Source organism: Cetorhinus maximus, chromosome 6, assembly GCF_964194155.1.
Source record: "Cetorhinus maximus chromosome 6, sCetMax3.hap1.1, whole genome shotgun sequence".
NCBI lineage: Eukaryota > Metazoa > Chordata > Chondrichthyes > Lamniformes > Cetorhinidae > Cetorhinus > Cetorhinus maximus.
In genome coordinates, this window is record NC_135884.1 from 156405634 (window position 1) to 156425405 (window position 19772).

Genomic DNA, 19772 nt, shown 5'->3' on the forward strand with positions numbered 1-19772 from the left:
AAGAGATCACCGGGGGTAATAATAGGGGATCACAGGGGGTAATAATAGGGGATCACCGGGGGTAATAATAGGGGATCACAAGGGGTAATAATAGGGGATCACAGGGGGTAATAATAGGGGATCACAAGGGGTAATAATAGGGGATCACAGGGGGTAATAATAGGGGATCACAAGGGGTAATAATAGGGGATCACCGGGGGTAATAATAGGGGATCACCAGGGGTAATAATAGGGGATCACCGGGGGTAATAATAGGGGATCACAAGGGGTAATAATAGGGGATCACCGGGGGTAATAATAGGGGATCACAAGGGGTAATAATAGGGGATAACCGGGGGTAATAATAGGGGATCACCGGCGCTAATAATAGGAGATCATCGGGGAGTAATAATAGGGAATCACCAGGAGTAATAATAGGAGATTATCGGGGAGTAATAATAGGGGATCACCGATGGTAATAATAGGGTGTCACGGTTAATAATAGGAGATCACAGGGGGTAATAATAGGGGATAACCAGGGGTAATAAAAGGGGATCTCCGGGGAGTAATAATAGGGGATCACAGGGGGTAATAATAGGGGATCACCAATGGTAATAATAGGGGATCACAGGGTGTAATAATAGGGGATCACCGGGGGTAATAATAGGGGATAACCAGGGGTAATAATAGGAGATTATCGGGGAGTAATAATAGGGGATCACCGATGGTAATAATAGGGTGTCACGGGTAATAATAGGAGATCACCGAGGGTAATAATAGGGGATCACCGCGAGTAATAATAGAGGATCACAGGGGATAATAATAGGGGATCACCGGGGGTAATAATAGGGGATAACCGGGGGTAATAATAGGGGATCACAGGGGGTAATAATGGGGGATCACAGGAGGGTAATAATAGGGGATCACCGGGGGTAATAATAGGGGATCACAGGCAGTAATAATAGGGGATCACTGGGGGTAATAATAGGGGATCACAGGTGGTAATAATAGGGGATCACAGGGGATAATAATAGGGGATCACAGGGGTAATAATGGGGGATTACGGGAGGTAATAATAGGGGATCACAAGGGGTAATAATAGGGGATCACAGGGGGTAATAATAGGGGATCATTGGTTGGTAATAATAGGGGATCACAGGTGGTAATAATAGGGGATCACAGGTGGTAATAATAGGGGATCACAGGGGGTAATAATAGGGGATCACAGGGGTAATAATGGGGGATTACGGAAGGTAATAATAGGGGATCACAAGGGGTAATAATAGGGGATCACAGGGGGTAATAATAGGGGATCATTGGTTGGTAATAATAGGGGATCACAGGGTAAAAATAGGGGATCACAGGGGTAATAGGGGCTCACAGGAGTAATAATAGGCGATCACAGGGTTAATAGGGGATCACAGGGCTATTAGTAGGCAATCACGGGATAATAATAGGGGATCATGGGGGTAATAATAGGGGAATCACGGGGGGGGTAATAATAGGGGAATCACACAGTAATGAAAGAGTTCACAGGGATAATAATAGGGGATCGCGGGGATAATAATAGGGAATTACAGGTAGTAATAATGTTCCGTGGAAATGGGCTGTTTCTTTGTGTCGTTGCACATTTTGAGTTATTTCCATGGATTCTAAAGAAGCTGATTTTCAGACAGAGAGAAGCCGATCCATACTCTGTGACCCACACAGTGGGGCCCCATAAATCGCTGAATCAGAGGAATCTGGGTCCAGGCGCTTATCACCTCTGCTCCTCGGTGAGATGCTAATTCGTTAGAAGCAGTTCAGAGAAGGTTTACCAGATTAACTAGGTTTACTAGATTTATCCCCCCCACCCTTCTATCCCATTTTCTGTACTTTCCCCCACCCCCCCACCCCACCCCATCTCCAAAAGGGCTATCTGTTACTTGTTCCATGTTGTTCTTTCACACAATGCTACCCTTGTTCTGCTATTATCACATTATGCTTTCATACCTTTATCAGCACCATTTTTAGCCCTTACCACTACCATTAACACTCCCTTTGTCCTTTTGTTCATGACATATTTGTCATTCTCTCCTTTGACCCCACCTTTGTCCCCACCTAGGAGAGTGCGAGAGGAGGACCCTGGGACAGGCAGTCAGCAGCAACTAGAGGAGAGTGCAAGAGGAGGACCCTGGGACAGGCAGTCAGGAGCTAGTCCATCTAGAGGATCTAGCATCTAGTCTGTACTCAAGTAGGAGTAAGGGCAAAATAAAAGCAAGGTTCCATATTCTATTTTGTTAAGATATGTCTGGTGAGCTCAGTCCCGTGATTTGCACATCCTGCGCTATGTGGGAAATCCTAGACACTCCTGGCGGTCTGGATGACCATGTGTGCAGGAGGTGCATCCAACTGGAGCAACTCGAGCTCTGGGTTTTGGAGCTTGAGCGACAGCTGGGGGTGCTATAGTGCATTCATGAGGCTGAGAGGTTCGTGGATAGCACGTTTCAGGATATGGTCACCCTGCAGCTTAAGGAAGTACAAGCAGAGAGGGAATGGGTGACCACCAGACAGAAGAAGGGGATCAGGCAGCTAGTGAGGGAATCCCCCGAGTGCATCTCGCTTGCAAACCGCTTTTGGAAAACAGTGAGAGTGATGGTTCCTTTGTGGCGGCCAACCAGAGCCAAGGCCAGGGCACTGTGGGTGGTCCAGCTGCTCAGGAGGGAGGAAGAAGTGTGGAAGGGCAATGGTCATAGGGGATTCGTTAGTGAGGGGAGTAAACAGGCACTTCTGCAGCCGTAGACGTGACTCCAGGATGGTATGTTGCCTCCCAGGTGCCAGGGTCAAGGATGTCACGGAATGGCTGCAGGGCATTCTGAAGGGGGAGGGTGAACAGTCAGAGGTCGTGGTCCATGTTGGGACCAATGACATAGAAAGAAAGAGAAACGAGGTCCTGCAAGCAGACTTTAGGGAGTTAGGTAGTAAATTGAAAAGCAGGACTTCAAAGGTAGTAATCTCCGGATTACTCCCAGTGCCACACAGTAGTGAGTATAGGAACAGAAGGATAGAGCGGATGAATGCGTGTCTGGAGAGGGTACAGGAGAGAGGGCTTTAGATTCCTGGGGCATTGGGACTGTTTCTGGGGGAGGTGGGACCTGTACAAGTTGGACGGGTTACATTTGAACAGGAACTGGACCAACATCCTCGCAGGGAGGTTTGCTAATGCTGTTGGGGTGGATTTAAACTAAATTGGCAGGGGATGAGATCCTGAAAAGTAGTTCAGAGGGGAGAGAAGTTGAGATGGAATTAGAAGTTAAAACGCTAGTAAGTGAGTCTGGAAGGCAGAGGAAACATAGGCTAGATAAGAAGTGAGTTTAGCAAGGCTAAACGGAATATATTTTAATGCAAGGAGCCTGAGGAATAAGACAGATGAGCTGAGGGCACAGATAGACACATGGGAGTATGAGATCATAGCTATAACCGAGACTTGGCTAAAAGAAGGGCAGGATTGGCAGCTCAACATTCCTGGTTATAGGGTATTCAGACAAGATAGAGAGGGGGATAGAAGAGGAGGAGAGGTCGCAATATTGATCAAGGAATCAATTATAGCAGTGAAGGGGGATATCTTGGAAGGATCATCAAATGAGGCCATATGGGTAGAAGTAAAAAACCCAAAAGGGGCAAACACGCTGCTGGGTGTGTACTATAGGCTCCCAAACAGTCAGGGAGAGATAGAGGATCAAATATGTAATCAAATTTCAGAGAAGTGTAAGAATAACAAGACAGTAATAGTAGGGGATTTTAACTACCCAAATATTAACTGGGATAGTTTTAGTGTGCAAGGTAGGGAGGGAGCAAAATTCTTAAATTGCATCCAGGACAGCTTTTTTAGCCAGTACGTAGAAAGCCCAACAAGAGAGGGGGCAGTTCTGGACCTGATATTTGGAAATGAGCCAGGGCAGGTGGAAGGTGTATCAGTCGGGGAGCATTTCGGACATAGTGACCATAACTCAGTTAGATTTGAGGATAGTTATGGAAAAGGATAAGGTTGGGCCGGGAATAAAAGTTCTAAACTGGGGAAAGGCTAATTTTACTAAGATGAGATACGATTTGGCCCAAGTGGACTGGGAGCAGCTACTTGCAAATGAAACTGTGTCAGAGCAATGGGAGGCATTCAAGGGGGTAATAGCAAGAGTACAGGGCAAATATGTTCCCGTAAAGACAAAGGGGGGACCAAGTCTGGAGAATTCTGGATGTCAAGAGACATAAAGGTCAGGATTAAGAAAACAAAAGAGAAGCTTATGGCAGATACCGAGGGCTCAATACAGCAGAGTCCCTAGAGGAGTATAAAAAGTGCAGGGGAAACTTAAAAAGGAAATTAGGAAAGCTAAGAGTGTGCATGAGAAAGCATTTGGTGGTAGAATAAAGGAAAACCCAAAGGGGTTTTTAAAATATATACAGAGCAAGAGAATAACTAGGGAAAGAGTCGGGGCAATTAGAGACCATGGAAGTAATGTGTGTGTGGACCCGGAAGACGTGGGTACAATCCTCAATGAATACTTTGCGTCAGCCTTCACAATGGAAAAGGATGACGCAGATATAGACATGAGGGTGGAGGACTGTGAAATATTAGAGGAAATTAACATAGAGAGAGAGGAGGTACTAGCGGGTTTAGCGGCCTTAAAAGTGGATAAATCCTCAGGCCTGGATGTGATGTATCCCACGCTGTTGAGAGAGGCAAGGGAAGAGATATCAGGGGCCCTGGCAGTAATTTTCAAATCCTCTCTGGTCACAGGTGAGGTGCCAGAGGACTGGAGGACTGCAAACATTGTCCCATTATTAAAAAAGGGAGGAAGGGATAGACCATGAAATTGGACCAGTCAGTCTAACCTCAGTGTTGGGGGAAGTTACTAGAAAGAATTCTGAGGGCAGAATATACCTGCGCTTGGAGAGACACAGATTAATCAGGGATAGTCAGCATGGATTTGTTAAGGGAAGGCCGTGTTTCACAAATTTGATTGAATACTTTGAGGAGGTAACCAGGAGTGTTGATGAGGGTAATGCATTTGATGTGGTCTGCATGGACTTTAGCAAGGCTGTTGATAAGGTCCCTCATGGCAAACTGGTCAAGAAAGTAAGAGCCCTTGGGATCCAAGGCAAAGTGGCATGTTGGATCCAAACTTGGCTGAGAGGCAGGAAGCAGAGGGTGATGGTAGAGGGATGTTTCTGTGGTCGGAAGTCTGCTTCCAGTGGGGTTCTACAGGGCTCGGTGCTGGGGCCCTTGCTGTTTGTGGTGTACATAAATGATTTCTGGACTTAAATGTAGGGGGTATGATCAAGAAGTTCGCGGATGACATGAAAATTGGTAGGGTGGTAAATAGTGAAGAGGATAGCCATAAACTGCAGGAGGATATCAATGGACTGGTCAGGTGGACAGAGCAGTGGCATAGTGGTATCGTCACTGGGCTGGTAATTCAGAGACCCAGGGTAATGCTCTGGGGACCCAGGTTTCAATCCCACCACAACAGATGATGAAATTTGAATTCGATAAAAACAATCTGGAATTAAAAGTCTGTTGATGACCATGAAACCATTGTCGATTGTTGTAAAAACCCATCTAGTTCACTAATGCCCTTTAGGGAAGGAAATCTGCCGTCCTTACCTGGTCTGGCCTACATGTGACTCCAGACCCACAGCAATGTGGTTGACTCTTAAATGCCCTCTGAACAAGGGCAATTGGGGATGGGCAATAAATGCTGGCCCAACCAGCGACATCCACATCCCATGAACGAATATAAAAATAATGGAATTCAATCTGGAAAAGTGTGAGGTAATGCACTTGGGGAGGGCTAACAAGGCAAGGGATTACACTATGATTGGAAGGACCCTGGAAAGTACTGAAGATCAGAGGGACTTTGGTATGCATGTCCACAGATCCCTGAAGGTAGCAGGGCAGGTAGATAAGGTGGTTAAGAAGGCATATGGGATACTTGCCTTTATTAGCCGAGGCATAGAATACAAGAGCAGGGAGGTTATGCTGGAACTGTATAAAACGCTGGTTAGGCCACAACTGGAGGACTACGTGCAGTTCTGGCCACCACATCATAGGAAGGATGTGATGACACTGGAGAGGGTGCAGAAGAGATTTACCAGGATGCTGCCTGGGCTGGAGGGTCTGAGCTATGAGGAAAGATTGGATAGGCTGGGGTTGTTTTCCTTGGAGCAGCAAAGGTTGAGAGGGGGACCTGATAGAGGTGTATAAGATTATGAGGGGCATAGATAGGGTGGATAGGAAGGCACTTTTCCCATTAGTAGAGGGGTCAATAACCAGGAGGCATAGATTTAAGTTAAGTGGTAGAAGGTTTAGAGGGGAGTTGAGGAGAAATTTTCTCACCCAGAGGGTGGTGAGAGTCTGGAACTCACGGCCTGAAAGGGTGGTTGAGTCAAAAACTCTCGTAACTTTTAAGAAGTATTTAGATATTCACTTGCATTGCCATAGCCTCCAGGGCTATGGGCCAAGTGCTGGAAAATGGGTTTAGTGTAGTCAGATCTTTGTTGACCGGCGCAGACATGATGGGCCGAATGACCTCCTTCTGTGCTGTAGACGCCTATGAGTCTACCGCTGGCCTTCTATCCTGCTTCACCTGCTCCACCCCACTTAAACAGTATAAATTTCATCACATTTCCACTTCTCTTTAGCTCTGAAGGAGAGTCACACAGACTCGAAACGTTAACTCTGTTTCTCTCTCCACAGATGCTGCCAGACCTGCTGAGTTTTTCCAGCATTTTCTGTTTTTGTTACTAGATTAATACCTGGAATGGGCAGGTTGTCTTATGAGGAAAGGTTGGACAGGCTAGGTTTGTATCTGCTGGTGTTTAGAAGAGTAAGAGGTGACTTGAATGAAACATATCAGATCCTGAGGGGATAAGGGGCCGCCCATTTAGGACAGAGATGAGGAAAAACTTTTTTCTTGGAGGCTTGTGAGACTTTGGACTTTTCTTCCTCAAATGGTGGTTGGGGCAGAGGCCTCGAATATCTTTAAGGCAGAGGTGGATAGATTCTTGATAAACAAGGGGGGTGAAAGGTTATCGGGGGTAGGCGGGAATGTGGGGTTGAGGTTACAATCAGATCAGCCATGATCTTATTGAATGGTGGAGCAGGCTCGAGGGGCCGAGTGGCCTCCTCCTGCTCCTAATTCGTATGTTCTCTTTGTGGGATCTTGCTGTGCACAAATTGGCTGTTGTGTTTCTGACATTACGGCAGTGACGACACTTCAGAAAGATTTCATTGGCCCTGAAACGCTTTGGGATATCCTGAGGTTGAGAAGGGCGCTATACAAATGCAAGGTCTTGCTTTCGTAGAGATATTTTTGTGAGTATTTCTGCCTGTGACTGGCCCTTCCAATAACAACCCTATAACCCTCATCATCCACCAGAATGGAATCTGTAATTAAAATCACACCAGTTTTCCATTCTGAGAGTGGTAAGCGTGGGTAATGAAAGTAAACTTAGTGCAGGAATTTCAGTTTAACATCCGATTTTGAAATACTGTGTCATCAACACTTCCATTCCTCCTTCAACATCTACCCCATTATTCGACAGAGTCAGATCCCACCATTGATCTGGAGCAGTCACGGCCAGTAATTTAAACCACAGGATCACAGAAGTGTTACGATGCCAAAGGAGGCCATTCAGCCCATCATGTCTGCACCCACTCTCCAAATGAGCATCTCACCTCGTGCCATTCTCCTGCCACTGGACACTGGCTTCCAGTCACTAAAGCATCCTTCTGTCGTCACCCTCTGTCTCCTACAACTAAGCCAATTTTGAATCCACCTTATCAAATTACCCTGTATCCCATGTGCCTTTGCCTTCTTTATAAGTCTCCCATGTGGGACCTTGTCAAAGGCTTTGCTGAAATCCATATTAACTACATCAACTGCACTACCCTCATCTACACACCTGGTCACCTCCTCAAAAAATTCAATCAAATTTGTTAGGCATGACCTCCCTCTGACAAAGTCATGCTGACTATCCCTGATCAAACCTTGCCTCTCCAAGTGGAGATAGATACTCTCCTTCAGAATTTTCTCCAATAGTTTCCCTACCACTGATATGAGACTCACTGGCCTGGCTTATCTCTACAACCCTTCTTAAATAGCGGAACCACATTAGCTGTTCTCCAGTCCTCTGACACCATCCCCATGGCCAGAGAGGAATTAAAAATTTGGTTCAGAACCCTTGTGATCTCTTCCCTTGCCTCCCTCAGCAGTCTGGGACACAGACCATCCGGACCTGGAGATTTGTCCACTTTTAAGCCTGCCAACGCCTCCAATACCTTGTCACTCCCTTTATCAATTTGCTTAAGAACCTCGCGGTCTCTCTCCCCGAGTTCAATACCTTCATCCTCATTCTCTTGGGTGAAGACAGATGTGAAGTATTCATTCAACACTCTAGTGATGTCCTCTGGCTTCACCCATAGATTGCCCCCTTGGTCACCTTATCCCTGGTTATCCTCTTCCCATTGATATACTTATAGAATATCTTGGGATTTTCCCTACTTTTACTAGCCAGAGCTTTCTCATATCCCCTTTGCTCTCCTAATTGCTTTCTTAAGCTCCACCTTGCACTTTCTGTACTCCACTAATGCCTCCGCTGAATTGCTTCCCTTGTACCTGCTAAAAGCCTCTCTTTTCCTTCTCACTGTAACCTGAATATCTCTGATCATCCATGGTTCTCTGGGCTTGTTACTCCTTCCTATCACCCTAGAGGGAACATGTTGAGCCTATACCCTCCCCATTTCCTTTTTGAACACCCCCCACTGTTCCTCTGTAGATTTCCCCACAAGTAACTGTTCCCAGTCTACCTTGGCCAGGTCCTGCCTTATTTTACTAAAATCCACTCTCCCCCAATCCAAAACATATTTTTGCAACTTGTCGATTTCTTTGTCCATAACAAACTTAAACTGTACCATGTTGTGGTCGCTATCGCTAAAATGCTCGTCCACCATCACCTCCTCCAATTCCTCCTCAGCCAGCTCCTCTCCCCGTTGCAGTGCCAGGTTGTAAAGGATGCACCAGACGATGATGATGTGTGACACCCTCTGCGGACTGTACTGCAGGGCTCCACCAGACTGGTCCAGGCACCGGAACCGCATCTTCAGCATCCCGATGGTCTGTTCCACCAAGTTGTGAGCTGCTGCATGAGCCTCATTATAGTGTCGCTCTGCTGCAGTCTGAGGCCGCCACACGGGTGTCATCAGCCACGGCCTCTGTGTGTAACCCTTGTCCCCGAGGAGCCACCCCTGCAGCCTCTGGGGACCCTGGAAGACTCCAGGGATCTGCGAGTGACTCAGGATGTAGGCGTTGTGCACAATCCCTGGAAACTGTGCGCCTTCCTGCATGATGCGTTTCTGGTGGTCGCACAACAGCTGCATATTTAGTGAGTGGAAACCCTTGCAGTTGATGAAGTTCACCGAGTGTAGCGATGGAGACCTGAGCATCACATGAGTGCAGTCGATTGCACCCTGTACCTGTGGGAAAAGTGGGAGGCGATACACTTTGGAAGGAGTAATTTGACAAGGAAGTATTCAATGAACGGCATAGCACTAGGAAGTTCTGAGGAACAAAGGGACCTTGGCGTGTGTGTCCATAGATCTCTGAAGGCAGAGGGGCCAGTTAGTGGGGTGGTGAAAAAGGCATATGGGACACTTGCCTTTATCAATTGAGGCATCGATTACAAAAAGTAGGGAGGTCATGTTGGAGTTGTGTAGAACCTTGGTGAGGCCACAACTGGAGTACTGTGTGCAGTTCTGGTCGCCACATTATAGGAAGGATGTGATTGCACTGGAGGGGGTGCAGAGGAGATTCACCAAGATGTTGCCTGGGATGAAACATTTAAGTTATGAAGAGAGGTTGGATAGACTTGGGTTGTTTTGGTTGGAGCAGAGAAGACTGAGGGGCGACCTGATCGAGGTGTACAAGATTATGAGGGGCATGGACAGGGTGGATAGGGAGCAGCTGTTCCCCTTAGTTGAAGGGTCAGTCACAAGGAGGCATTAGTTGAAGGTGAAGGGCAGGAGGTTTAGGGGGAATGTGAGGAAAACTTTTTTACCCAGAGGGTGGTGATGATCTGGAATGCGCTGTCTGGGAGGGTGGTGGGGGCGGGTTGCCTCACATCCTTTAAAAAGTACCTGGATGAGCACTTGGCACATCATAACACTCAAGGCTATGGGCCAACTGCTGGTAAATGGGATTAGGTAGGTAGGTCAGGTGTTTCTCACGTGTCGGTGCAGTCTCGATGGGCCGAAAGGCCTCTTGCACTGTGATTCTGTGAGGAGCTGGAGGTCTCCTCCGATGAGGAGGATACTGATGGCGATGAGGATGAGGGGGTCCTTGGTGGTGACGATGACGGGGATGAGGCTCTCACACTGGCTAGTGCACAGCAACACTGGTCACAGATGCTGGTATGATGGAGGCCAGCCCCACCTTAATGGTGCTGAGAGCACACAGAGAGAATGAGAGAACTCTGTGGCACCTGTCCACTACATTCTGGCAGCAATGACCAGCACCGCCGAGGTGCAGGTATCAGTAATGTTCCCAGGGAGTGTGAGGCTGGACCATCACTTTGGTCTGAAGGCTGCAAAGACACAGGGAAGAGCCCCTGGACTGAGACACCTGCCTTTATCTTGTGCAGAAAGGTTTCACATCTGCGTGACAAGAACACTGCTCATCAGAACAAGGAGTCACAGGCAGGGAGACATTCTTAGGAGTTTATTGACAATAGTGAACAGTATGTACAAGTGATCAACACCTGTGCTCAGGCTGTGCAATTACTTTTTCCTAACTTTCCTAACCCTGCTGCTAAGTCTTGGTGCTCCCCGGACATCCACAGTGGAGCTGGAGGCAGCCTGCTGACTGAGACGCCCTGTCTGTGATGACTTTGGCGGGCGTCCTCTGGAGGACCAAGACTTGGAGGGCCCCTGGCTGACTCCATGAGGGGAAGGGGAAGCTGGAGTGAGATCCAGCTGTCCAGAATTCCTCTCGCGTACACACTGTTGGAGGCCAACTATGGCATCAGCAATGGAGTTCAGCCTGTGCAGCAGTGCAGGAGCGACGTCCTAAGACCATTAGACCATAAGACATAGGAGCAGAAATTAGGTCCTTCGGCCCATCGAGTCTGCTCCGCCATTCAATCATGGCTGATAAGTTTCTCAACCCCATTCTCCCACCTTCTCTCCGTAACCTTTGGTACCCTTACCAGTCAAGAAGCTACCTATCTCGGTCTTAAATGCACTCAATGACCTGGCCTCCACAGCCTTCTGTGGCAATGAATTCCATAGATTCACCACTCTCTGGCTAAAGAAGTTTCTCCTCATCTCTGTTCTAAAAGGTCTTCCCTTCACTCTGAGGCTGTGCCCTCGGGTCTCTCCTACTAATGGAAACATCTTCCCCATGTCCACTCTATCCAGGCCTTTCAGTATTCTGTAAGTTTCAATCAGATCCCCCGTCATACTTCTAAACTCCATCAAGTATAGACCCAGAGTCCTTAAACGTTCCTCATATGTTAAGCCTTTCATTCCTGGGATCGTTCTCATGAACCTCCTCTGGACCCTCTCCAGGGCCAGCACATCCTTCCTGAGATACGGGGCCCAAAATTGCTCACAATATTCTAAATGTGGTCTGACCAGAGCCTTCTAAAGCCTCAGCAGCACATCCCTGCTTTTATATTCTAGTCCTCTCGAAATAAATGCCAACATTGCATTTGCCTTCCTAACTACCGACTCAACCTGCAAGTTAACCTTAAGAGAATCCTGGACTAGGACTCCCAAGTCCCTTTGCACTCCAGATCTCTGAATTCTCTCCCCATTTAGAAAATAGTCTATGCCTCTATTCTTCCTACCAAAGTGCATGACCTCACACTTCCCCACGTTGTATTCCATCTGCCACTTCTTTGTCCATTCTCTTAACCTGTCCAAATCCTCTGCAGTCTCCCCGCCTCCTCAATACTACCTGTCCCTCCACCTATCTTTGTATCATCTGCAAACTTAGCCAGGATGCCCTCAGTTCCTTCATCTAGATCATTAATGTATAAAGTGAAAAGTTGTGGTCCCAACACTGACCCCTGCGGAACTCCACTAGTCACCGGCCGCCATCCTGAGAAGGACCCCCTCATCCCCACTCTCTGCCTCCTGCCAGACAGCCAGTCTTCTATCTATGCTAGTACCTTGCCTCTAACACCATGGGCTCTTACCTTACTGAGCAACCTCCTGTGCGGCACCTTGTCAAAGGCCTTCTGGAAGTCCAAGTAGATAATATCCATTGGCTCTCCTTTGTCTAACCTACTCATTACCTCCTCAAAGAATTCTAACAGATTTGTCAGACATGACCTCCCCTTGATGAAACCATGCTGACTTTGCCCTATTTTACCATGCACTTCCAAGTATTCTGAAATCTCATCCTTAATAATGGACTCTAAAATCTCACCAACGACCGAGGTCAGGCTAATCGGCCTGTAATTTCCCGTCTTTTGCCTCACTCCCTTCTTAAACAGGGGGGTTACATTAGTGATTTTCCAGTCCTCTGGGACCCTCCCTGACTCGAGTGATTCCTGAAAGATCACCACTAACGCCTCCACTATCTCTTCAGCTATCTCCTTCAGAACTCTGGGGTGTAATCCATCTGGTCCAGGTAATTTATCCACCTTCAGACCTTTCAGTTTTCCTAGCACCTTCTCCTTGGTAATGACCACCATACTCACCTCTGCCCCCCCAACTCTCTTGAACATTGGGGATGTTACTCGTGTCTTCCACCGTGAAGACTGACGCAAAGTACCTATTCAGTTCCTCCGCCATTTCTTTGTTCCCCACTACTACTTCTCCAGCATCATTTTCCAGCGGCCCAATGTCCACTTTTGCCTCTCTCTTACCCTCTATATATCTAAAAAAACTCTTGCAATATTCCTTTATATTACTGGCTAGTTTACCCTCATATTTAATCTTCTCCCTCCTTATTTCTTTTTTAGTTGTCCTCTGTTGGTCTTTGTAGGCTTCCCAATCCCCTGGTTTCCCACTGCTCTCCACTGCATTGTATGCTTTCTCTTTATCTTTTATGCTGTCCCTGACTTCCCTTGTCAGCCATGGTTGCCTTGTCCTCCCTTTAGTATGCTTCTTCTTCCTAGGGATGAATTTTTGCTGTGTCTCCCAAATTACTCCCAGAAACTCCTGCCATTGCTGTTCCACTGTCTTTCCTGCTAGGCTCATCTCCCAGTCAATTCTGGCCAGCTCCTCCCTCATGCCTCTGTAGTTGCCTTTATTCAACTGTAATACCGTTACATCTGATTCCAGCTTTTTCCTCTCAAATTGCAGGGTAAATTCTATCATATTATGGTCACTTCCTCCTAAGGGTTTCTTCACCTTAAGCTCCCTTATCAAATCTGCCTCATTACACATCACTAAATCTAGAAATACCTGTTCCCTAGTGGGCTCCACCACAAGCTGCTCCAAAAAGCCATCTCGTAGACATTCCACAAATTCCTTTTCTTGGGATCCACTACCAACCTGATTTTCCCAGTGTGCCTGCATATTGAAATCCCCCATGATCACTGTAACCTTGCCTTTCTTACACACCTTTTCTATCTCCTGGTGTATCTTGTGCCCCACATCCTGACTACTGTTTGGAGGCCTGTACATAACTCCCATTATGGTTTTTTCACCTTTGCGGTTCCTCAACTCTACCCACACAGATTCTACATCATCTGACCCTACATCATTTCTTACTATCGATTTAATTTCATTTCTTACTAACAAAGCAACCCCACCCCTCTGCCAACCTGCCTATCTTTTCGATAGGATGTATATCCTTGGATATTTATCTCCCAGTCCTGATCCCCTTGCAGCCATGTCTCCGTGATGCCCACCACATCACACCTGCCAATTTCAATCTGCGCCACAAGCTCATTTACCTTATTTCGTATACTGCGTGCATTCAGATACAACACCTTCAGTCCTGTATTTCCCGTCCCCTTTCTCATTGTCGTCCCTTTATCTGATGTGCTTGAAGTTAGATTCCTAGCCCTTTCCAAACACTCTGTCCTATTTTGTGTTCTGGGGACTTTAATAGCCTCTCCTGGGCTCTCCTTTCTTTTCAGTTTTTTCATAATTTTCCATGAAATTGAATCCACCCCCCCATACGCTAACCTGCTGCTTTGTTTCCCATTAGTCATACTTCTTGGAGTTTTACCCTTTGCTTCCCCCCCACTTTCTAGTTTAAAGTCCTGTTGACCACCCTATTTACCCTTTTCGCTAGAACATTGGTCCCAGATCGGTTCAGGTGGAGACAGTCCCAACGGTACAGATCCCTCCTGTTCCAATACTGATGCCAGTGCCCCACGAAATGGAACCCCTCTTTCCCGCACCACTCCTTTAGCCACGTGTTTACTTTCCTTATTCTCGCGTCCCTATGCCAATTTGCACATGGCTCGGGTAGTAATCTGGAGATTATAACCCTTGAGGACCCGTTCTTTAATTTAGTTCCTAGTTCCTGATAATCCCCAAACAGGTCCTCTTTCCTAGTCTTACCTATGTTATTTGTCCCGACATGGACCACAACAACTGGATCCTCCCCCTCCCTCTCCAATATCCTTTCAAGCCGGTCAGAGATGCCCCTCACCCTGGCACCGGGCAGGCAACATACCATGTGGGACTCTCGATCCTGCTTACAAAGGATGCTATCAATTCCCATAATTACAACTACCACTTGTCTTTTTGCTCCCCCCTCTTGAATGGCCTCCTGTGCCACGGTGCCGTGGTCAGCTGGCTCATCCTCCCTCCAGCCCTGTTCCTCATCCACACAGGGAGCAAGAGTTCCTCCAGCAACCAACACTTGCTGCAGATGTGGTCACTGCGGCTCGCAATGGGATCTGCCAGCTCCCACATCATACAGCTACAGCACATCACCTGCCCAGCCATATCAACTTAGATAATTAATTTATTAATTAGCTTTGGAGTGTTTTTTATCCAAATTTGGTGCAGATTTCCTACCAACCAATCAGGTCACAGCTTTCCTGTGATGTCACGTTTTCAGTTTTGGCTTCAGTTACTCTGTGCCCCGAGGTTACCGCTCCGGTGCTCCTCCCTCCGAGTCTGCTCGCTGGAGACAAGGCCGCGAATCCCCGAGGTAAGCTAGATTTATACTCACCTCTCCGGTGCTCCTCCCTCCGAGTCTGCTTCCAGGATTTACTCACCAATCAGCTGCTTTTTCATTAAAATCCACTTTCAGAAGAGTGTCCCTCGCAGGTCTGGTGCAGTCCTGAAGGCACTGCCTCTTCCTCCCTCTCTTTTTTTTAGGTTTGAGGAGGAGGGAGGGATGGAAATACTACAGAAATGTAATGTTTAGGGCTATTCCGTTCTTTGACAGTGGGTCCTCCTCAATTCCCTCCTGAGTCGCGGTGTCTGCGGTGACTTCTCCCAGAATGCTTCAGTCACTCCTCACCAGCGCCCTCTGTTGGATGCGCTTCTTCCTGTTAAGTACAAGAGTCCTTATCCTCAATTCCCTCCTGAGTCGCGGTGGCTGCGGTGACTTCTGCCAGAATTTTTTTTTTGAAAAATATACTTTATTCATAAAATATCTGGAAGAACATTCCAAAACATTTCAAAATCACCCTCACAAAAGTACAATCAGGTTCAACTTTTACACATGGATCACAAGATGCATCAATACAATCAATGAATATTACAATCATTTCAATCTGGTCAATGCAGTCAATCAGACAATGGTATTGGAGTTATCAGCATACATCATGTTGCATTCTGAGGTGCTTCAATACAATTATAATACAATTAGTATTCAATGCACACATTCATTTTGAGCTGTACAGCCCGAGGGGCTCTCAGCAGTTCCCAGCCCCTCGGTGCACTGTGGCAGAATGTTCTTAGACAGCGACCTTTCCCCATTGCGCCTTTGCGGCAGCTGCCCCAAGCTTTAGTGCGTCCCTCAGTATGTAGTCCTGGACATTGGGATGTGCCAGTCTGCAACACTCGGTCGGGGACAGCTCTTTGCGCTGGAAGACCAACAAGTTTCGGGCAGACCAAACAGCGTCTTTCACCGAGTTGATGATCCTCCAGCTGCAGTTAATGTTTGTCTCGGTATGTGTCCCTGGGAACAGCCCGTAGAGCACAGAGTCCTGTGTCACAGAACTGCTCGGGATGAACCTCGATAGAAACCACTGCATCTCTCTCCAGACCTTCTTTGCAAAGGCACAATCCACAAGGAGGTGAACAACGGTCTCGTCCCCACCACAGCCACCTCGAGGGCAACGTGCGGAGGGGGTGAGACTCCTGGCGTGTAGGAAGGATCTGATGGGGAGGGCCTTTCTCACCACCAGCCAAGCTACGTCTTGGTGCATGTTGGAAAGTTCTGGCGATGAGGCATTCTGCCAAATGACTTTGACAGTCTGCTCGGGGAACCATCCCACAGGATCCACCATCTCCTTTTCCCTCAGGCCCTCTAAGACGTTACGTGCTGACCACTGCCTGATGGACTTGTGGTTAAAGGTGTTTCTCTGCATAAATTTTTCCACCAGGGACAGGTGGTACGGCACGGTCCAACTACTTGGAGCGTTCCGCGGCAGCGTGGCCAGACCCATCCTTCACAACACCGGGAACAGGTAGAACCTCAGCACGTAGTGACACTTGGTGTTTGCGTACCGAGGGTCTACGCACAGCTTGATGCAGCCGCACACAAAGGTGGCCATCAGTATGAGGGTGATGTTGGGCATGGTTTTTTCCCCTTTATCTAGAGGCTTGTACATCGCGTCCCTGCGGACACGATCCATTTTCGACCTCCAGATAAAGCGAAAGATGGCTCGGGTGATCGCCATTGCGCAGGAGTCTGGAATGGGCCAGACCTGCACCACGTACAGCAACAGTGAGAGTGCCTCACACCTGATGACCAGGTTCTTACCCGCAATGGAGAGGGAGCGTCACTCCCACATGCCCAGTTTCCTTTTCACCATAGACACTCGCTCCTTTCAGTTTCTAACACATGCCCCAGTCCCTCCGAACCATATCCCCAGCACCTTCAGGCCGTCAGTCCTGACGGTGAAGGGGACAAAGGATCGGTCAGCCCAGTTCCCAAAGAACATGGCCTCGCTCTTCCCACAATTTACCTTGGCTCCCAGGACCAGTTTGAACTGGTTGCAGATCTGGATCAGTCTGCGCACCGACAGCGGATCTGAGCAGAAGACGGCGACATCGTCCATGTACAGGGAGGCTTTGACCTCAGTGCCTCCACTGCCTGGGATCGTCACTCCTCTTATGCCCGGATCCTTCCTGATGGACTCAGCAAAGGGTTCTATGCAACACACAAACAGGACAGGGGAGAGAGGGCAGCCCTGCCTGACTCCAGATTTAATAGGAAAGCTATCTGATTCCCACCCATGGGCTTCTCCCAGAATGCTTCAGTCACTTCTCACCAGCACCCTCTGTTGGATGCTCTTCCTCCTGTTGAGTGCAAGAGTCCTTCTCCCTCAGTCGCGGTGGCTGCGGTGACTTCTCCCAGAATGCTGGAGTCCTGGACCAAGTTCTCCATGGCGGCCGCCATCCTGCCAGTGTTGACCTCGGTGTGTTGCAATGCCGGCGCTATCACCTCAGCCTGAAGATGGACGGACTCCTCCATCATGCCTTGCAATCTGAGGAGTGCAGCGGACATCCCTTCCTGATGTTCCTGAGCTTGCCTTTACAGCTCCAGCATCTGTGACATGGCCGAGTCCAGAGGCTCCTCATCTGACTCCGACTCAGCAACGTTCTGGCCTCCAGCTGTCCTCTGAGTGCCGGGGACCTGGGAAGTCCCTGCCTCCACCTGCTGTGGATCAGACAGTGCGATGTGCTCACCAGATTGTGATCCCGAGGCTACTCTAAAGCCAGGTCCCACTGAGGCGCGTCTCTCTGTGCTAGTGGAGGGTGTGGGTGACACTGTGACAGGACTTCAGGGAGGGTGCCTCCAGATTCCTCTTCAGAGGTTTCTTCGGGGTTTGATTGGAGGCCCTGGGTCATGGACTCTGTCAGCTGTTTGCCAGATGTGCCTGTGAAAGCAAGAGGAGATAATTAGTACATGGCAGTGGCCTGTGAAAGAGGACACATCATTCATGGCATGGTTGTCTGATGGATGTTGTACTCATTTGATAGAGCAGCGCCGACCTCACTGTCAACACAGGGCCGGTCCGGATCATCGCCGGCCAGCTGGATGGCCCTGTTTTCGAATTCTGTCAGAACTTTGATCTCCGGCATCCCTCCACCTGTCTGCGACCTTTCCCTCCTGTTGTGAGCCAGTTTGACCTGCGTGGATAGGGATGGGGAGAGTGTATCAGGACGCCTGGTGGACCAGATGATAAGTGTGCCTGTCCTGTGTGGGTGGTGAGTGGTCCCATCGATGGGATGAGGACAATGCTGGTGTGTGTGAGAGGGTGAATGGTGCTGTCCCTCACACTGAGTGAGGGCCCTGTGGGTGTGTGTTGGGTTTGTGAGTGTGTGAGTTGGGAGTGATGAAAATAGTGTCTCACCCTGGGGAACGGAGGAGACCATTCACCCTCTTGGGGCACTGGGTGGCTGTCCTCCTCTGCAGGGCGTTTGCACTGACCACCACTGCCACCATCTCCCACGCCGGACTGGTCACGTTTCTGCCCATCCTGTGGCCAGAGTGGGGGGTACATCACATCGCGGCGGCCCCCACGGCATCCAACAGTCGCTCGAGGGACCCGTCGTTGAAGCGGGGGGGGTGGTGTTACAGTATTTTTTCCTTTGCTGGCCATGTCTCCCGGACAGCGGTGATGAGCTGGTGGCGATGAGCGCTTTGCTGCCTTTTAAAGATGGCGGCCGGCGTGATGCAACAGTGGGGTGTTGGCAGGCGGGCGAATGAGGGCCCCCCAACCCCGGAAACACATGTTTCGTGGGAGTGAATAAATAATGAGGTGGGCTCGGGATGATGTGGTGTGAAAACCCGCTATTTTCATCGGCGGGTAGGACTCCATTTTACCCACCTACTACTGCACTTAGTGCAATTCAGGGACAATTCTGCCCAAACTGGTGTAGTGGTTATGTTATTGGACAAATAATCCAAAAAAAAAGACTTAAAATCCCAAAATAGAAATTCAGGAATTTTGCGTTGAGTTTTACTAAAGTCCAAATATAAAAATCCAGTGTTAATAAAAGTGACCATGATGCGGGTACATTGTCATAAAAACCAAATGTGTTTACTCGTGTCCTTTAGGAAAGAAACCTGCCGTCCTTACCTAGTCTGGGCCTGAATGGAACAGTCACTCAACTGTATCGAAGCCCTTCTTAAGGCAACTAGAGAGGGGCAGTGAATGCCTGAGCTGTTCATGATTCCCACACACCACCAATAAAAAAAACAAGGTCAATCTTTCCATCCTCTATTCTGCCACACGGTGGTGCCAGTCATCATTGACAAGCGGGTCAAACACTCTCACAGGCAACGTATATGTCAGTCCCTTTTCAACTGGAACACTGGACTTTCATTACTTTTCTCAAACATACATTACTCCAACCTACACATTGTTGACTCTCAATGTGCGACAGTTCCTGAAGGTGCTGACTCTCACTGGGGGACAGTTCCTGAAGGTGCTGACTCTCACTGGGGGACAGTTCCTGAAGGTGCTGACTCTCACTGGGGGACAGTTCCTGAAGGTGCTGACTCTCACTGGGGGACAGTTCCTGAAGGTGCTGATTCTCACTGGGGGACAGTTCCTGAAGGTGCTGACTCTCACTGGGGGACAGTTCCTGAAGGTGCTGACTCTCA